The following is an 18072-nucleotide window of genomic DNA, read 5'->3' on the forward strand; positions in this document are numbered from 1 at the left end:
ATGCCCCTCCCCCCATCCTACCTGACATGCCTCCCCCATTCCCATAAATGACATGCATACACTTTAAAATGCCATTTTGTGTCTGTGATAAAAAGTTTAGTTACATTTGTCCAGCAAACCAGAACTATTGTCATCCTTCTGTATTGGGCTGTATGCCTCGCTTTAAGCTTGCCGATGAACTAGCCGAAATTTGAGTCATGCTCGACAAAAGTAAATTTTCCAATCGACTGTTGTCGACGGAACAGTGTCTTCAGCCAGTCATACGCAGGCACTGCCCGGATGGATGAATATTCAGCGCCAGCTGGTAATAACAATAGCCGCAGCGGGAGATTCGTCCATTCACGCTGTTTAGCGGGCCAAATAAATGAAATCTATTAGTGTATGGCCTTATATACGAAAATGTACAAAGGTGACAGGGACATTTAAAAAAAAAAAAGGATTGTCTTTATTTTATTATTATTATCTTTATTTGAAACTTTTGCATAAAACAGGTAATACAGAATACCCAATGAGGGTGGAGAGTAGGACCTAAATGTAGGACCTAAATACAAAGGGATCCCAATGAGCACCTTAGAGAGGATACAGCCTTATTATATTGATATTAGACTATACATGCAGATACAGACACAGGGATCTGTGTGTGAACATATGCACAAAGCGTGAACTGGATCTATTAAATGATATTAGCAGCTTCTCGATTGTATGCACATTGTCACCAAATCCACAGTTTGATGCCAGTTCAATCACACTGTAAATGCACTTTTTTTTTTGCGTGCATCATTACAAAAACCCTGTTAACAAATAAAGTGAACCATGAAATCACAGCCCACAAAAAGATGCACAAGGGTGCTTGGTCCTCGTCCCAGAAATAGGGCCACGATGTTCCTGTACCCCCCCCTGGGACACAAGGCTCCTGACGGGCAAGTCACTCTAGTCCACCTAGCGGTTAAGCCAGACGGACCCCAATTGTAACAGAGCCGCCAAAGCCAGTCTTCCAAGAACTTGATAGCGGCTCTCCTGAAGATAGACCCCTGAGTGGGGGAAGGAAAAAGACCCACTGCCATCCATTTGCATAGTTACCAACATTTGAAAACAATTTCCAGGAACACCTTTTTTTTGTTGTGCGTCCAAAAAGCCATTGTAGGCTTAGGGGAGGGGAATTAATTTAAATATAGTTCTGCAAAAGACATATCGTCAACCTACTGTACAATTTAATTTTAAAATAGTATAAATACAGGAACATTTATATTAATGAGTACAGAAACACAGCTTAGAATGCATTGTTCATGAATAAAATGAAATATGTATTTGTTAAGCTAACTAGAACTCCTCCCATACTCGCCTCCAGGACTTCTCTAGAGTCTCTCCCATCCTCTGGAACTCTTTACCCCAACCTGTCCATCTATCTCCCGCCCTGACTGTCTTTAGGCGTTCCCTGAAGACTCTTCTCTTCAGGGAAGCCTATCCCACCTCAACCTAACCACTGAACCATCACATTCTCAAAAAATTCATCCCCACACAGCTACCTCCTCATGTATAATTTCCCCCTCCTCTTTCAGATTGTAAGCCCTCAGGGGCAGGTCCCTCCTTACCATCCTGTCTTGAATTGTATTGTAATTGTAATGTCTTCCTTACATTGTAAAGCGCTGCGCAAACTGTTGGCGCTATATAAATACTATGTAATAATAATAATAATATTCTGTCCATTCTATTTAAAGTGCAGCAACCCAGAAGCACCGGCAGAGAATACAGCGATAATAAACACCAATTACACTGCAAACACATTTGGCACAAAATATGCCAAAAAAGTCATGTGACACTAACTGTCCTGCTGAGTACTGCGACACCTGTTGCGGCTGCTGATTGGTTGAAGGTTTTTGTAGGTGGCAAAATTCTGTGTAATAAAACTATTTAGGACTCCGATGCCCAGATTAACCCCTTCGTGACTGACGACGTACAGTGTACGTCGCCAGCATCGGGGCTGTTTAAACAGACTCCCGGCGACTTTTGCCGCCGGGACTCTGTCTAAACTTGTAGAGCCGACTGTCGGCTTTACAACAGAAGCGATCCTGGCGACTTACCTGTCGCCAGATCGCTTCTGCGTCCCGAAGAAGGGGCCGCCCCCCCCCATGATGTACAACATAGTGAACGCAGAGCAGGGGTCAGGAGTATAATGTACAAGATTGTGTATATAGTGCAGGAATCAGGAGTATAATGTACAGCATGGAGTATACAGTGTATGGGTCAGAAGTATAACATACAACACAGAGTATACAGCGCAGTTGTCAGGAGTATAATGTACAGCATAGTTTATACGGTGCCGGGGTCAGGAGTTTTTTTTTTTGGTTTTTTTTTCCATCCTCGTCATTAGATTTATTTTTTTCAACAGTACATAATAATAATTTACAGTCACATAATTAATAATATATTTTACGACAACATAAATATACATCCACACACAAACAAACAACATTTAAAATACTGCTAGTCTCACTACTTGGTCCATATTTTAGCATTTACATTTCATAGTCAACCCCGAACAATCTTCAGATTAGCTACTCACATGACCCGCCTAACACCCTTCTACCTCCCCTTTATACCGTGATACTTCTAACTCTCTATATTTATTATTTCATGTTAATTAATTTTTGTGCATTATTTAGGTGTTTTACTCTTAAATATATAACTTTTCCCAAATTGTATTTTATAGTCTATAGTTTATATACATATTGTATATTACTATTACATATCCTCTCTTTAATCATTAGATCACTCCCCCTCTACCCCGTCTTCTAGTGATTTTAGTGAATTTTTATTTATTTATAATGTGTTTCCCCCCCCCTATACCTTCACTTTGAAATCAAATCTCTATTATGATGAACATTAACGTATACTATAAATGCATTTAGTGATCTAAGTGGAGCCAAACCAGGCATAGAGAGCCATGGGGACCATATTTTTCAAAATTTCCCCAAACATCCTCTATGTATAAAGATCATTCTTCCTTTCAATAATATTTGGTTAACCTGTATACACTACTCCTCTAATGTGGGTGGCCTAGGAGACAACCATCTAAAGGCAATCAATTTCCTTGCTATACCCAGCAATCTTGTTATAATGTCACCAATCCCCCCCACACTGTCCCTCCCCCTCCTCGCAATTCAGTAAACACAGCCTGGGATCCATCTCCAATGAGATGTCAAACACTTGATTGATCAATCTAATAATACTATTATCTAATAATATTTAGTTACTTCCCAGTACCTAAATAATTTGCGACATCTCCATAACATATAGATCAGGTTGGCGTTAATGCCTTTACATCTAGGGCATTCCCCTGTATCTCGTCTACCCCACCTAAAAAGTTTCTGAGGGGTATAATAAACTCTATGAACTATAAATAACTGGGTAAGGCGCTGGGTAGGCGAAAGAGATGATCTAGGGATATTTGCCAATATAACTGATCATTCTTCATCTGAAAATGGGGTCAGGAGTTTAACATATAACTTAACGTGTACAGTGTAGGAGTCAGGAGTATAACGTACAACATAGAGTACACAGTGCAGGGGTCGGGAGTATAATGTGCAACATAGCTTTTACAGTGCAGGGGTCAGGAGTATAATGTACAGCATAGTTTATATCAGGGGTGCCCACAATTTTTGTGTTAAGATCTACTGTTCAAATGACAAGCTACATGAGATATACCAACAAAAAAAACCTCCCCTGGATGTCTCTCCTTGATCTCTTGGCTGTCTGTCCTTGCTCTCTCTCCTGGCTGTCTCTTTTTGCTCATCCTCCTGGCTGTCTCTCCTCTCTCTCCTGGCTGTCTCTCCTCGCTCTCTCTCTCCTGGCTGTATCTCTTTGCTCTCCTGGCTGTCCCTCCTCACGCTCTCTCCTGGCTCACCTTGCTGTATGTTGCAGACAGTGTAGTGCAACAGGCTGTGTAAACTAATATTCTTTGATGTAATACATAGCACTTAAACCACCAGTATCCACCAGAAAGGTGTCAGTGAGCTTGGCTCAGCAGACTCAGGCTAATAGGTAATCCTGTGTGCACAGCTAAATAAATATACCAAAATGGAATAAAGGGGCCACCATTCACACCCTTCGTGATCTACCAGCATCAGCTTTGAGAGCTACTGATGGATCACAATCTACCTAATGGGCACGCCTGGTTTATATGGTGCCAGGGTCAGGAGTTTAACATCTTAACATTTACAGTGCATGGGTCAGGAGTATAACGTACAACATAACGTGCACAGTGTAGGAGTATAACTTGCAACATAGAGTACACAGTGCAGGGGTCGGGAGTATAATGTGCAACATAGCTTTTACAGTACGGGGGTCAGGAGTAAAACACACAACATAATCTTTACAATTAGGGGTCAGGAGCAGAACTTACAAAATAAAGTTTACAGTGCAGGGATCAGGAGTATAATGTACAAAACGAGGTTTATAGGAGTATACTCCACAACATACCGTATACAGTGCAAGGGTCAGGAGCATAATGTAATTGAAAGTGCATGCAGTGCTGGGGTCAGGACTGTGTAAAATACAGCACGGTGTGCAGTGATTAGTAATATTGTGCCCTTACTTCTGTTTAGCTTATTCAGCTGTTCAGAGGAAATATGCCTCAAAGCCTGTATAAAAAAGTGGAGGAATAGACCCCCCAACCTTCATTCAAAAATGGTTACTCTGCATTTGCCTCCCTCACAGAGGACCCCCACTGTGTGTGCACAGTGTGGAGAGTGTGGTTGCACAGTGTGAGTGAGCAGCATGTCACCAGCCTTGCCTTATCTGGTTCCTCTCTCCTGCCTTCACCAACATGCTAATTACATTTGATGCATTCCAGGTCTGTTTCTTATATACACAGTAAACTGTTTAACTAGTTTTCTGGAGGTCATGTTATCCACTAACATCAGTACTTAGTCTTGGAGCGATTAGGTTAGCATGACATGCAGAAAGCTACTATTTTCAGGGAGGGGGGAGAGCGCAGTGGCAACCTCCTTATATCTCTTAGGGCAAGTTACCTTTCAGTCCAAACATTAGACAGCTTCTACCTTCTTGCTAAGGACAGAACAGAAAAGCCCTGACTGTACATGTACAACGGCTACATGCGCCAAGCCAAAAAAACGGCCACACCTTACCTGCTTTAATGTCTATCTTTTGTTCTGCGTACAGCAAATAATAGGTTTGAACTGGGAGGAACCTCAGTAAAATCAATCTCTTGTGTCATTAACTTTGATGTAATACATAGCACTTAAACCACCAGTATCCACCAGAAAGGTGTCAGTGAGCTTGGCTCAGCAGACTCAGGCTAATAGGTAATCCTGTGTGCACAGCTAAATAAATATACCAAAATGGAATAAAGGGGCCACCATTCACACCCTTCGTGATCTACCAGCATCAGCTTTGAGAGCTACTGATGGATCACAATCTACCTAATGGGCACGCCTGGTTTATATGGTGCCAGGGTCAGGAGTTTAACATCTTAACATTTACAGTGCATGGGTCAGGAGTATAACGTACAACATAACGTGCACAGTGTAGGAGTATAACTTGCAACATAGAGTACACAGTGCAGGGGTCGGGAGTATAATGTGCAACATAGCTTTTACAGTACGGGGGTCAGGAGTAAAACACACAACATAATCTTTACAATTAGGGGTCAGGAGCAGAACTTACAAAATAAAGTTTACAGTGCAGGGATCAGGAGTATAATGTACAAAACGAGGTTTATAGGAGTATACTCCACAACATACCGTATACAGTGCAAGGGTCAGGAGCATAATGTAATTGAAAGTGCATGCAGTGCTGGGGTCAGGACTGTGTAAAATACAGCACGGTGTGCAGTGATTAGTAATATTGTGCCCTTACTTCTGTTTAGCTTATTCAGCTGTTCAGAGGAAATATGCCTCAAAGCCTGTATAAAAAAGTGGAGGAATAGACCCCCCAACCTTCATTCAAAAATGGTTACTCTGCATTTGCCTCCCTCACAGAGGACCCCCACTGTGTGTGCACAGTGTGGAGAGTGTGGTTGCACAGTGTGAGTGAGCAGCATGTCACCAGCCTTGCCTTATCTGGTTCCTCTCTCCTGCCTTCACCAACATGCTAATTACATTTGATGCATTCCAGGTCTGTTTCTTATATACACAGTAAACTGTTTAACTAGTTTTCTGGAGGTCATGTTATCCACTAACATCAGTACTTAGTCTTGGAGCGATTAGGTTAGCATGACATGCAGAAAGCTACTATTTTCAGGGAGGGGGGAGAGCGCAGTGGCAACCTCCTTATATCTCTTAGGGCAAGTTACCTTTCAGTCCAAACATTAGACAGCTTCTACCTTCTTGCTAAGGACAGAACAGAAAAGCCCTGACTGTACATGTACAACGGCTACATGCGCCAAGCCAAAAAAACGGCCACACCTTACCTGCTTTAATGTCTATCTTTTGTTCTGCGTACAGCAAATAATAGGTTTGAACTGGGAGGAACCTCAGTAAAATCAATCTCTTGTGTCATTAGTAGAATGCAGAGAAAGAATGTGTGTACAGACATCTGAAAGTCGATACCATTATCTGTATGAATAAGAAGATATGATAAAAGGAGACATGGTACATCACTACCAATTTATAACCTCTGCTATAGAATATAGACAAATCTGAGGCTGGTTAGTCATGTCATAGCTTATTACATGTTCCGACATATAGAGACATGACACATAGTATAAATTCCTTCTAGGCTTTGCAACAGATTTAAAAATCTTTTCAAAATGTTATTGTTTAACTAATAAAAATCTTCTGTACCCTTGCACGAGGCAGCTCTTAATAACTCGTCTCATTGCACAAGATACCAAAAGAATAGAACAGGGGAGGACTGGGCTAGGGTGCAGATAGGCATTTTCCTACCCCAGGTCTGTACAAACGATATACACTATATTGCCAAAAGTATTGGGACGCCTGCCTTTACACGCACATGAACTCTAATGGCATCCCAGTCTTAGTCTGTAGGGTTCAGTATTGAGTTGGCCCGCCCATTGCAGCTATAACAGCTTCAAGTCTTCTGGGAAGGCGTCCACAAGGTTTAGGGGTGTGTCTATGGGAATGTTGGACCATTTGTGAGGTCAGGTACTGATGTTGGATGAGAAGGCCGGGCTCGCAGTCTCCGCTCTAATTCATCCCAAAGGTGTTCTATCGGGTTGAGGTCAGGACTCTGTGCAGGCCAGTCAAGTTCCTCCACCCCAAACTCCCCCATCCATGTCTTTATGGACCTTGCTTTGTGCACTGGTGCGCAGTCATGTTGGAACAGGAAGGGGCCATCCCCAAACTGTTCCCACAAAGTTGGGAGCATGACATTGTCCAAAATGTCTTGGTATGCTGATGCCTTAAGAGTTCCCTTCACTGGAACTAAGGGGCCAAGCCCAACCCCTGAAAAACAACCCCACACCATAATTCCCCCTCCACCAAACTTTACACTTGGCACAATGCAGTCAGGCAAGTACCGTTCTCCTGGCAACCGCCAAACCCAGACACGTCCATCAGATTGCCAGACAGAGAAGCATGATTGGTCACTCCAGAGAACACGTCTCCACTTCTCTAGGGTCCAGTGGCGGCGTGCTTTACACCACGGCATCCCACGCTTTGCATTGCACTTGGTGATGGAAGGCTTGGATGCAGCTGCTCGCCAATGGAAACCCATTCCATGAAGCTCTCTACGCACTGTTGTTGTGCCAATCTGAAGGCCACACGAAGTTTGGAGGTCTGTAGCTATTGACTCTGCAGACAGTTCGTGACTTCTGCGCACTGTGCGCTTCAGCATGCGCTGACCCCGCTCTGTCATTTTACGTGGCCTACCACTTAGTGGCTGCGTTGCTGTTGTTCCCAGTTGCTTCCACTTTGTTATAATACCACGAACAGGTGACCGTGGAATATTCAGCAACAAGGAATTTTACGGATGGACTTATTGCACAGGCGGCAACCTATCACTGACCATGCTTGAATTGACTGAGCTCCTGAGAGCAACCCATTCTTTCACAAATGTTTGTAGAAGCGCCTGCATGCCGAGGTGCGTGATTTTATACACCTGTGGCCATGAAGGTGATTGGACACCTGAATCCAATGATTTGGAGGGCTGTCCCAATACTTTTGGCAATATAGTGTATGTTAGACTGGTGGCCCTCAATGGAGATATTCCACTATTCAAATAAAGTGGGACCTGCAGGCAGCTGTTGGACCTGACATAGCTATCTTCTCCCTGTTGAGACCAGAGATCACGGTGTCAAGTAGAGCAAAGCCTTCTGGCTTCGATACTCCTTGCCGTGGTAAGGCCATACCGCAGCTTTTTAAATGGACCCCTGTGTGTAGAGAGTACTACAACAGTTGCCTTGAGGGCACAATTTAGAAGAGGCCATGTTGTGTAAAGCAGAACTCCAGGCAGATATAAAAGACAGAAGTTAATGCAGCTCCTTAATCATTAATATGTCATTAAATGTATTTTTAAATACTAACAGTGTAAGTACCTAAATTTGGCCTGGTGTCATTCCCTTGCACCTATTAATATGCAACACAGCACCCTAAAAAGGTTTCTTCACATCAACGTTGATGGGGGAGGGGCGAAGGGCTGCCGTCCTCAAGGCCACCAGAAAGCATCCTCAGAAGACATGTAAAACAGAAAAAGGGGAATGCCTCCCATTCATAGCGTAAAACAGTTTTTTTTATTATTGATGGAGTATAAAATCATACAAAATACTACTCGTAATTTGGATATGCAATGATAGCATTCAGTAATGAAGCAGGAAAGCTGACGCACGTTTCGGGGGTGTATCGTTACATTAGCTCTGAGGAAGGGGGATACTCCCCCGAAACGCGCATCAGCTTTCCTGCTTGATTACTGAATGCTATCATTGCCTATCCAAATTATGAGTAGTATTTTGTATGATTTTATACTCCATCAATAATAAAAACAACTGTTTTACACTATGAAAGGGTGCGTCCCCCTTTTTCTTTTTTACATTCTCTTGCACCTGCCTAACATTTTTAGCTGGACAATTGAGTGACGGAGTTATAATAAAGTTGACCAACTGATACAAATGCTGCTAAATTTGGCCTGAGCATCTAGACCTTGTTGGGTTAAACTGGAAAATGACCTGGCATGCAGGTACCTGGAGATGGCGGCTATGTGGCCACAGCGCTGGATTAGGTCAATTAACAATGGTTTGCTCTCACCCAGTTCTTATCGCTGTTCTTATAACAGTTCCCCTCATCAGTTACACTTTTTTAGTTTTTGGATAGAGTGGGAAAGGGTAAAACTCTCTGTCAAGTTTTTATTGCTGTTTGCCTCCCCGTTGGGAGACTCACCCCTCTATCTGTCCTGGTGACCATTGTCACCAACAAAGAAGGCGACGGAAAATCAAAAATTTTGATCTGTCCCCAAAACAAGAGTTGAGGGGAAATCTTCAAATGGGGTATGCTTGTTCAGTGGTGTCACAAGGGGGGTGTGTCCCACACCCGGGTGCCCCTATGAAAAGGCGGGCACTTGGTCACGGACTGAGAGTCTGATAGTGTCAGGAGAGAGGAGGGGACCCGGCAGCATACCTTATCCCGCTGGGTGAACGTCCTCCCCTCTCTCTGCCGGCAACCATCACCAAGATGGCCGCCGACAGGCGTCAATAAGATGACTGCGCATGCGCAATGATGACATCGTGCACCTGCGCGGCAACGTCACGCGCGGGCACGATGACATCACGGCAGGGTGTCACCCGGTCTCCGCTCCGGGTGTCACCCAGCCTCGGGCCGCCCCTGTGCTTGTTCCAGGGCACAATTGTCTAAGACAGAAATTTCCCTCACTATGGGAGATATCCTATAACTTCCTTTTGCGTCTCTGGGACAGGAAGTGACGGTAAATTTCCCCAACGGTAAACACAGGCAGTACAAATTAACATGGCAGGGTTTTTTTTTTATCTAAAGATTATATTTATTTCATCTTTATTTTTAACAACCTGCCAGGGTTCTGACTTTATCCAAAATTTGGAAAAAAGTTTTGTCTGTAGATACACTCTTGCGGTTCCAGTTGTAATATATGTTTTAAGGAATGTAACAATGCAATGTGTGCATCTGATAAAAATACTTTAAAAACTGCAATCATAATGAATGTGCAAGATATACCCACAGCCTCGTAGTAAGACTCTCTTATTGTCTGTACTAAACTCAGATTGGAATAGGAGAGTTACGTGTATGTTTGTGTTATATGTTGGCACACCCATTCTGAAAGGGAGAGAATAGAGTTCTCGTTTTATCTGCATTCATTCCATTTCTGGAACCTTGTCATAATCTTGGCACACGGTCATATCCTTGGCACATGGTTAAGGCTAAAAGCAAACTTGTATTTTGCTTATTCATGGTAGGGTAAAAGGTTGGGCAGATAGCATTGTTCTCCTGCAATCCTGTTCACCACATGCCCTGAAAAATTGGGAGGACCCTTCCCTGTGATAGAAAAAATTGAGGTTTACTTCATGGGCCACCAGTCACGGCAGCTTGTGTGCTGCCCCCTGCTTGGCAGGACATTAGAATGCCAGACCGTTTGCAATACGATGGACATTGGTGCAGAATGAAGGACACGTGGACACCATGTATGTTACTACTGGAGTCCCGGTAACATACATGGTGCTTCCTGTTATATGCGACTCTCTCCTCTGCCTCTCACGATGCAGCATTTGGTGCCCCGGAACAGCCATTAAGTAATTGTGTAAGTGGTGGGTGAAACTTTTTATTGGGTACCTAAACTTTGGCGGGCAAACAGGGCTTTGGGGTAGTGTATAGATGGTCAGTACAAGAATGTCTAATACCCTGGTGCCCTAAAAAAACAGGTATGGGTACACCTTGACTCTGCCCTCCTGCCTTCCGCAAAGAGCGACCTATCTCCAGGGCCGAGAGCTGCCATGCCAAGTAGAGCATAGTTAGCACTATGCAAATACAGGCTTTGTGAAAGTTGGCATGCGCATAAAGTTGTTTTTAGGGGGTTCCGGCATGTGGATCAGGGGAGCAGATTGAAGCTAAGGTCAAGTACCTTACACGGTCAATGTTACAGTTCCTGTGTTTACATCTAGTCAGTACAGAATCTCTGTATGGCTCATTTCACCTAACACTGAGAATTTATTTTTTGCAATGACTAGGCCTATTGTTAGAAAAATACAAAGGCTGCCATTGCTGATCCCCTTATGAAAATGTGAATTGCCTGGCTCTTATATGGACCCTCAGGCTTCAGTAGTAGATAAGGAGAACTCTTTATCCACACACTTGCTTTAGGTCAGTATGTATCGAACTGAGAGGGTCAGTATGGCAGCCAGACAACTAGTCATCGTGTTTCTGTTTTTACAGAACGTACACAATGCACTATTATTTACCTCCACGGATGCACCAAAAAAATTCAAATTTATACCCCGACTTCCACCTATGGTGTAGAATGTGCTCTGATTTGGGGGTGCCTTACATTACTGATGAACAACTAGGCACCTAGGGGTCTTCCATTGAGATCCCGGGAAAGCTCGGGATGCCAAATCGCACAAGAAGATGTTTCAGTTTCATACAAGAGCATCTTTGGATAAAATTGGGAGCCTCAGATATTTCAGGATCTCGCTGGAAAGCCAGAGACATCGCCCTAGCCAAGCCGCCATGGGAGGAAGTCGAGGTTTCAGATATTCTCATATTTCTCCTAATGTGTGATTTTTCTTCAGCATAAAAGGAAATTAGTCATTTAAGAAGTCCATGTAACAGTGATTAGATTTGTGACATAACACTGCAGCAGACGGTATCATGAAGTCACTTGTAACGTCCATCTGTCTGATAATCCAATAAGATCTCAGCAGGAATTTCTGGATCTTCCTTTCAGGCTCTGTGTATTATTATTGTTACGTTAGGAATGTGCAAACTTTCTCAGGCAGCAAATCACAAGACTGACGGTCACAAGGTGTCTTATTGATGGCTTTTGAGGGATTAGAAAGGCCATGTGACAGACTTCAAGGGAAATGTTTAGCTGAAAATGCTTTAGGTGATAGCAATGGAAAATTAATATTTTAGTCGCTCTGAACTATCACTGCAGTAAGCAGTGGGCTGTGTTGGCCGTCACCGGGCTGTGTTTTCACATATGCAAAGTATAATATTGGGATGCACCGATACCAGTTCAGATACTTGGCATTTTCATGAGAACTACCAGGGTTACAGCGGTTGCAGCTGGGACCTGGCTCTGGCGCTCCACCACTGTCCTGAAGTCATTAGTTGATATTGTTTTAGAGAAACTGTCACATGACAATAAACAAAAATGTATCAGTACTTGTGTCTGTGAGAACTTGGGCAAGTATCAGTACTTGTACTTGCAAAAATGGTATCGGTGCATCCCTTTATATATAGTTATAAAAACAAAATCATACATTAAACCAGGGATGTACAAATCCCAGGAGCTCCGTGTGCTTCTTACAAATGACAGCCGCCTCCTAACTTTAGAATTTTTCCCTAGTCTAGTCTTGGAGCTCGAAAAGTATCTGTACTTGTACTTGGAATTGTTACTGGACCTTCCTTGCCTCTGCCTCATCCCTTGTACTTCGCTGCCCGACTGGTGTGACCCCTGGCTTGTCTGACCTTGATTCTGCCTACTGCTCTGGAATCTTGCTGTCCGCCTGGTGTGACCTCGGCTCTGCTCTACCCGATCCTCATTCTGGACTACTGCCTGGCACAGTTTTGCCCCATCCACTGGCACCAATGCTACTTGCTGTTTCTCAGGCTCTGTTCCCATCCTCAGAGTTTAGGGAACACAATCTGCAAGGGGAGACTCCTCATCCAACCAGTCTCCAGCTAGTTACGTGAAAAGACTCTTATAGGGGCAACTACTTCAGTTAAGTCAATAGCACTGAGACTAGAAGCTGTACACAGGGGCTGAACTGTAAGTAGATTGCAATTTAATGAAGCCTATCCAGTGATGAACATCAGGGAGGTAAGTGTGTACTTGCTCCGTCAAACAAGTAGCTTGTAAGTAGCTTTTGGATATCTAACTTAAGAAAATTCTGTCTTTGCCACCAGATAGGGGCGGGGGGTCCCTTTCAACATATGAGACTTCAGCTACTACTACATATACACTTATAGCTGCCCCAATTGACTGCAAGTGGTAAATATCAAATATTTAAATGCGCCCAATGAGGTTTAAGGTAAGAAGGCTTGGCACCTCCTGAGCAAGGACTTCCCGTCATTAATCTACCCCTAACACAGGTGTGTGAAGCATCTGGAGAACTAGGAATTCTCTGGGAGCAATAACGAATGCTGGGTGATGTATACATTGTCAGAAGGGGGTTAAATTGAGGCTATATAGGCCTTTGATACAGTCGGCAACTCTGATTCCTGTTCTCCATTCGCACTCTCTGGCTTGTGGACTGCCTTTGGCTTGAAACACTTGACAACACATAAGACCAACGGGCTTGAACTCAATCATTTATCTGCTGTCTCTCTAGCAATGTCTCCTGAACTTTGTGGACTTGATTGGTCTAGCCATTGGCTACTGTGATTATGATTCAAAATCCGGTGCATACAAACCTGGGAGCAGCATATAAGGCTTCCTTGAGAGGCAGTTTTAAATAGAGTGGGAAAGGTTTAGAATCTTTGTCTGTTGGAGAGCCCATCCCTTACTTTGTATCTTGGTGGCAATGTGGCACCATGGCGGTAAGTAGGAAGCAATTTCCAAGAGGAACACAGGTTGCAAAAAACACTCTTTCTTTGTAGAGTAGTGGAAGGTTAGAACCTCCATCAGTTTTTTTCTCTGTCTGTATCCTGGTTAGAGTTTTTCTCCACTTCCTTTCAAGGTGACAATGTACTTAAACTTCCTCATCCAAAACTGAAACATATTATAAATATTCAAGTCTGAACATATGATGTACCGGAAATCTGGTTATCTTGGCATGCTAAAAACTATTTCTTGGACCACAAACACACATTCTTATAACTTGAAGCTTGCAGGCGTGCCTTACTAAATATGCTTGTTTGCTATAACAATTTAATCTTCAGGCATGCCTGTACGGAGGGAATGGGCTGGGTTGTACAAAATAAACATGCTCTTAGCTCAAAGCTGAACTCAAATTAAATATTGTGTAAATTCCAGAGGCTCATATATTTATTTCTTGGGGTCCTTTTGGTGTTTCTTGCAGATCTTTGCAATAATCCAGCATACCGCATCCCCTACATTTTGCCTCTGTGCAGGAGCTTCCTATATTAAAGGAGAACTATGAGGCGAGTGAAAATAACTCATCCTCATAGTTCTAGCCGACCTGTGACAATTAAACTGTCACACGTCGGCTCAATAGATCGGGACGTGAGCGAACACATACCGTCGCTTGCTCACTTCTCGATCTATTCCTGCAGAGAACCGTGACTGTCACTCCCGGCTCCCTGCAGGTATTCCCCCCCACTTTCCGATCCTCCAGCGCTGACTGGCGGAACGGACAGGGGAGGGGGCGGGTACAGCTGGCTCTGCCTCTAGATAGGCAGAGCCAGCTGTCAATCACGCAGCTGGGTGGATCTCGACAGTAATGTCAGGATCCATCCCAGCTGCAGGGTCTCATTATACCGCAAGCTTGAGCTTTGGGTGACAGGAGGACGCTAGATTGTGTCCTCCCGTGACCCTTGGGAGAACTATGGGGAAAAGTCCTGACCCCATAGTTCTACTTTAAAGTCTTCCTATAATAAAGTTGCTGCTCTATCTCCTTGTTCAGGTTGATTGGTCTTGTTTCCACCCCCTTTGTGGTTTTCTGCAGACTGCCTGTAGTGGATGTACTTTCTGGGTCCCTCCAACACCTATGTGAGCCCAGTGATAATGTCACTGCTATGTTTAAAGGGTTATAACAGAGTTTGCAAAGGCATTTGGTGAACACAAAGTAGATTTATATCCTTTGTAGCCATTGGTGACTATATTTAAATGAATGTTTTGTTCCCGGAGTTCAGCTTTTATGTCACTGAATTAGAAATGGTCATAGTCATTGTAGTGTTTGCAAAACGGCACCATTGCCACCACCTGGGCAGGTTTTGTCAAGCATTGCAAATATTTGCCAACTGTAACTGATCTACAATACATATTGTAAAGCTGAACGCCTGATATACACACACATATATATATATATATACCGGTATATATACTGTATATTACTTCATCGTCCATTGAGGGACACAGGAATTCAGAAACAATTGGGTTATCCTTCCACCTGCAGGAGGTTGGGACACTGGCTAGCCTTCTTTTGTGGAGATTTTTTTTCTCTGTGTCTTTAACTAAGATTCCACACTACACAACTGCTTGAACTGCTCCCTTTATAGCAGCTATACAGATCAGCCTTTCCTTAGCACTAGCTTTGGTGGTCATACCAGGAACCTACTGCTGTTCCTGAAGCACCACATGGATCTTTGGTCTTCAGTATAGTTTCTAGATCAGCACCAGCTGCCCAGGTTTGTAAGTACATGAGGCCTTGCCTCACATTGGGCCTCGTGGCTTACTACCGCTCAGCATAACATGTCTTTCCAAACAATCTTGCTTCCATGGGTGACCTCAGCCCATATTCCCCTAGTGGTTCTGGGGCATTTATCCAGAATACCCTGATGGAAAAGAAACCTGAAATCTGGAACCCCTATTGTTATGGGGTTGTCATCAGCGGAGTCTGTATCAGCTGTGTGGTATTAGCAGGACCAAGGCCTTCCCCATGTCCACTCTGGACTTCCTAGCTATTTGTGCCCAATCATGGGAACTTTCTGCCAACTGGGGCTCTAAGCGTGCTTTGGCTCCATTCCTAGCAGTGTACATCTCAGAGCCTCCTGAGCCCATAAATCTAGCTGAGCCTTCAACCACTGTTATCAGTTATGATTCAGACTCAGAGACTTAATAATCTATATTAGGAGAGGCTGTTTATGGGTCGCTGCAGTCTCCTACAGTTGACTTGGATAAACATGGGTTTGTTTTAGACCTTAGACCTTAGTTTTAGACCTTATTGATTCAGTGACTATCACCTTGCATCAGCCTGCTCTTCCAGGCCTTGGGTCTTATAGAGCTCTTGCAGAAACGTTTCCGCTAAACCTTGCATCAGTTATCCACCTAAACCTAAATACCACTTAAAGGGTCGAATGTGTTCTCACCTGTTACTTCACTGACAAAAAGTTGAATTCCCTCCTTAGATCCCAGTTTGACTCGGTCTTGTGTTGGTGGGAACTTTGATCTGTCAAACTCTGGTTCTGACGAAGGAGGCGTGACCTCGGAAACGTTAACCTCAGGGAGGAAGAGTAGCCGGTGGGCTAAGCCTTTCACGTTTTTACTATTTCATGCCTGTAAAACTCTACCTTTTGTGAGTATGTTTTTATTTGTTTAAATCCACTGTATTAAAACGTTTTTACGCGATGGAGGCGCTCTTTGTGTTTTGTTTCTGTCAGAATGGGTTAAATCTCTTAAAGAGGATGCCTCTAGCACTGGGTTAGGTCCTTGTTTCATAGAACGGTCGCAGCAAATGTCTGGAGTCTTGTGCTTTGGCCCTCTCTGACTCCATAGCGTTCCGGGAACACGTGACACTTTTGAATGTGTGTGTGCGCTGCGTTTGCTGCGACTCCCCATTGAGTTCAATGGGGTCTTCAATGTGCAACAAACTTGGCAAAAAAGCTTATGTAGCAAATTTTGTGACATGCATTCCATGTTTTTGGCTTCTGCATTTGTGCACATTTTAATGCACGCAAATCCGGAGGAAAAACGCACATCTTCCTGGCCGCTTTTGGGGTGCCAATTCAACACATCTTCTATTTTATTTCTATTTATTGCTACTTTAATTTTACAACATATCTGAACCTCACAAACCTTGTTTGAACCTGAGCTCCTCCGAACCCAGAAGGGACATGAGGCACCTGCCTAATCAGCTGCAGGCCGGGACATATACCCAGGGCCGTCTTTAATATTAATTGGGCCCTGGGCAAGATTTTGCTAAAGGGCCCCCACAACCCTCCCACCTCCATCATCTGCCCAACTCTAATGTAATAAAAAGTACTCCGTAATGTAATAGTAATGTAATAAACAGGACTCTGCAAAACAATTCACTCAACAGGACAATGAGCATCTTCTTCCCCTCACCCCAAGCCTTGCTCCCCTTTGTATCCCCAGCAACATCATCCTCCTCTGCCGGCCAGGCGCTCCCAACTCTGAAGCAGCAGAGAAGAGCACAGCTCCGGCCGCTCCCAGCACTTACCAGCAACTTCATCGTCCGCTGTTCCGGCCGGTCGGCTGCTCTCCTCTATAACTTGCCAATTACCGCCCCCCCCCCCCACCCCACCCCAGGCTAAGCTAGCGCCGGTCCTGGCTGTCAACATGCCGGCAGTCCCCCAATCTGCCCCTGCTACCAGCGGTGTCGCTGCTCCTGCCTGCCGCTCCGGATAAAAGGGACAGCTGCTGTGGGCCCCTGTAACTTATGGGACCTGGGGCAGCTCCCCCTTTTACCCTGCGGTAAAGACGGCCCTACATATAACGCCCAGCAGCTGCACATAAACAAGGGGCAGGATGCTTGTGCTAACATAATTGACATTACACGGCCATGTTAGGTCAGTGTCATTAAACAAATATAGCCATGTGGTCCTATAAGGTCAATGACATCACAGCATCCCACCCCTTTTCTTATGTGCAGCTGTGGGGGGGGGGGGGGGGGGTGCTTTTCACTCACCTCATAGTTCTAGCCGACGTGTGACAATGAGACTGTCACAGGTCGGCTCGGAGGGGTACTTGAATGTATTTTTAAGTGAGTTTTGTGTCACTACAGTAATGTATATAAATATCAAACACATAACTTTATATGTGCACATGTTCTTCCTAATAGCATACAATACGGAGATAAAGTGTTCTGCGTCTCTCTGGTCTTATCCCTTGTGGGAGGTGCTCTATAAACAATATCATATGGTAACATGGTATTCGTTCCATTGGGCTTTTAGTCCTCTCCTCCTGAACAGATAGATGTGTGATAAAGACTAAAAACCGTACACAGAAATACATTAGATGAAGCCGTAGTAGAATAACAGAGAGATCCCG

At 44.0% G+C, this 18072-nt stretch overlaps 1 protein-coding gene across 1 annotated transcript in view; it reads left to right on the forward strand.

Moving 5' to 3' along the window:
* LOC108798650 (NAD(P)H dehydrogenase [quinone] 1-like) overlaps positions 1-18072 on the forward strand; it is a 27575-nt gene that overhangs the window by 813 nt on the left and 8690 nt on the right. The gene's annotated exons all lie outside the window — the stretch shown is intronic.

Source organism: Nanorana parkeri, unplaced genomic scaffold (genome assembly GCF_000935625.1).
Source record: "Nanorana parkeri isolate BGI_ZX_2015 unplaced genomic scaffold, ASM93562v1 scaffold1531, whole genome shotgun sequence".
Classification (NCBI taxonomy): Eukaryota; Metazoa; Chordata; class Amphibia; order Anura; family Dicroglossidae; genus Nanorana; species Nanorana parkeri.